Source organism: Trichinella spiralis, assembly GCF_000181795.1.
Source record: "Trichinella spiralis strain ISS 195 chromosome Unknown Scfld2, whole genome shotgun sequence".
Lineage (NCBI taxonomy): Eukaryota > Metazoa > Nematoda > Enoplea > Trichinellida > Trichinellidae > Trichinella > Trichinella spiralis.
Genome location: NW_003526941.1, coordinates 5,929,008 through 5,932,086, shown reverse-complemented (window position 1 = coordinate 5,932,086; position 3,079 = coordinate 5,929,008).

Sequence of the window (3,079 nt, the reverse complement as noted above, 5' to 3'; positions counted from 1 at the left end):
TTTCATGGAATCATGCATTCTTTCCTTCTGTAAATGACACCTTTGCTAACAAGAAATTTTGTCAAATATCTCATTAAATAATCAATTGAGTATTATTGTTAGTTTCTGTAATAAATAATTGTACAATACTGTTCCCATATATGAAGGAAGAATTCTGTAATACATTTGTGTTCCCTAGAGGGAGGCCATTGTTCTACTGAGCTTATATACATATATATCTAGAAAGATTAGAATAAATGCCTTGCATGGGTGAATTAGTTTGTCAACTTTGTTATTTTATTTTATTTTATTTTCACCATTTTTTATCAATCATTTTGACAAAAATAACATTCAAATTCATTTGCATAAGCATCAATTGAGTGTAATGACCTGGGCGAAAACTGATTCAAACAGCTGCAATCTTGGTATCGTGGAGAAGCTCCATGAATAATTAGGATCATGAAGAGCATAGAAATCAATGAAATGATTGTTATTTCATGAAATCAAACATATTCCAGTCATAAGATGGACACTCAGGTATTAATAAATGGTGACAGCTACAGATTGAATAATTCAATTCTACTGGTCGAATAAATGAAATAAACTAATAGGAAACTAATAAGTGGAAGATTTTATGGTCATTTGTAACCGTCCTGAAACAATTTCTATAAATTTATTTCAAATGGACGGAAAATGAAGAAAAATCGACTTGCCCTAAACAAAGAAATATTGCACAAGACCTGGCAATTTCAACGAATATCTCACGATAATGCAAAGAACGTTTCCTATACCAAAATTCAACCATCCTGGAGCCGTTGCAAGAGAGTTCCAAATGGGCTGCTATCCCGTGTATTAAGATAGGCGCATGCAAATTTTAGATACCGTTTATTCAACAAGTTCGTGTTAGTTTGCCATGGGACTTTCTAGAACGTTCTAATTTGTCGAAAAAAGTAAAATGTTGCATATGGTAGCACAGTTTGAATGCTCAGTTTACTCAAATGTCAAAAAGGTAGCGTTCGCTTAAAATCACGCATTCCAGTTCCCTGTGGGGGAAGTTATAGATGTGCATCTTTCCTATGTATTAATATAGGTGCAATGCCCTAACTTTAGAGGACATTTATTCCAAATTTACCCTGCGTTTTAGCTGAAACTTTCCATAACACTTATGATTTGTCATTGTGATCATTCGCGATTTAACAAAGGTAGATATTTCGACAAAAACGTTTTCGCCACTTTTCTCAAATTGGCGATGACAGAAAAATGCGATATTAGTTTGAACGGAATGATAAGAAATGACGTATACAAAATGAAATGAAAAAATAACAGGTTTGTGAAAATTTATGGCAAGTCTTCAAATGAACGAGCAAAGAGAAGTGTATGGTGGAGTTGAAATTTGTTCCTGATTTTTCCTTATGGCATATAGCATCCTTAAATTTTGAAATTTCTTAAACGTAATTTCTTTAATTAAATGTGCGTCTTAAATAAGAATTAGTCAAAATGAAAGGATGGGATTCATACGAAGAACGTTAGTACAATTGTACAAATGACTTACCTCTTAACTGTCGATGATATCGAAGCGGACACTTTATGGCGTTTCTTGACCGATGATTTTCACACATATTACTATGAAGACTATGAATAACTATGAATATGATCCTTTGAAAAGTGTGTCAAGCTTGAGGAATTAGAATAATATGAACTTGCCTTTGGTGACGTAAATTCATATTTGCCCAGTTATAGCGTAATGGTATGTAAACATTATGCTAAACTTTACTAAGTGCTAAACGTTATTACGATTTCATTGAAATTTAATAAAGTATTTATTGTATGTAGAATGTGGAACAGTGACCCTTTTGATTCATGAATGCTTATTGGAAACTTCTTGATCTTCGTTAATCTAAATACCTTTTCATTTTTTCTGTTGTTTTACTTTGATTTAAATGAATGTTTGTGTATAATTGTTTATGGATTTGTTAGTTATTTTGTTTCAAGCTGAATTTCTGAATCCCCTAAAACAGATCAATTTGAAATAAATTCTGAAATAGAGTATTTACTTGTTATCCTTGTCGCTACTGCTGAGTCGTTGAGAAAAACAGTGCACGTTGAATAATCAGTAATTCATAAATGACTGAAAAAATACGTTTAAATAAGTTTGCACAACTGATGACGATATAGAAAATATGCGTGAAAATTACATGCCATGTACACTGATTATTTAGATATTTTTAAAGATATAGATAGATTTTATTTGATTAGATATTAGATGTAATAGAAAGCTTTCTATTTTCTCGGCAATTGAATTGTCCCTGCAACTGCATTTGTTATTTATGATCCAGTGCTTCATCATTAATCGTATGCTCATCGTGTTCTGTTCTTGGTTTGCATTAAAAAAGGTGAAAATAGTATTTTTTTTCTTACTTTTTACAAACGGTTTTATTTTACTTAATTGTGTTATGCGAATTTAATTTTTAAACTTTAATTTGAATTTGATTGTCGTTCAAAAATCTATTTAATATCACTGGCTGCTACTATTAATGGCAAACATGATATTTTCCCCCTGTTAACTAACCCTACATGGCCGTCATCAATGAGAAATAATGGAGCATTGGGCTTTTGTTACGTCTGTAAGAGTTGTAACAACATTTATCAATTGCGTCTTTGTAATGAAGAATCTTTGTGTCGACATGAGAAATTGCAGTAAAACAATGTAAACAATTTTAAATGAAAATAAAAAAATGAAATGAAAAGAATGAAATCAAAGTGAGAAAAGCTTTGAAAAATCAAAAGAAAATGAAAACAAAATAAAGCATCTTGATCGATAAAAAGTAAAAGTGGCCATAATATGGTGAAAATATTGAATTACATTGAAAAAGCAATGAGCAACATGTCCGACAAAAATGAAGAATATAAATGTGTAACAAAGAAAAGATAAAAGTAACATAAGTGAATTGAGTAACATAAGCAACATAGATTTTTAAGCTCCTATATGCATTAAACTGAAAGCGAAGTTAATTAACTTCATATGTTAAAATATTTTAACCGTCTCTTAGTAATAATAAAAAGAAATTAAAATGTGCACAATGGATGTGAAAATTTTAAA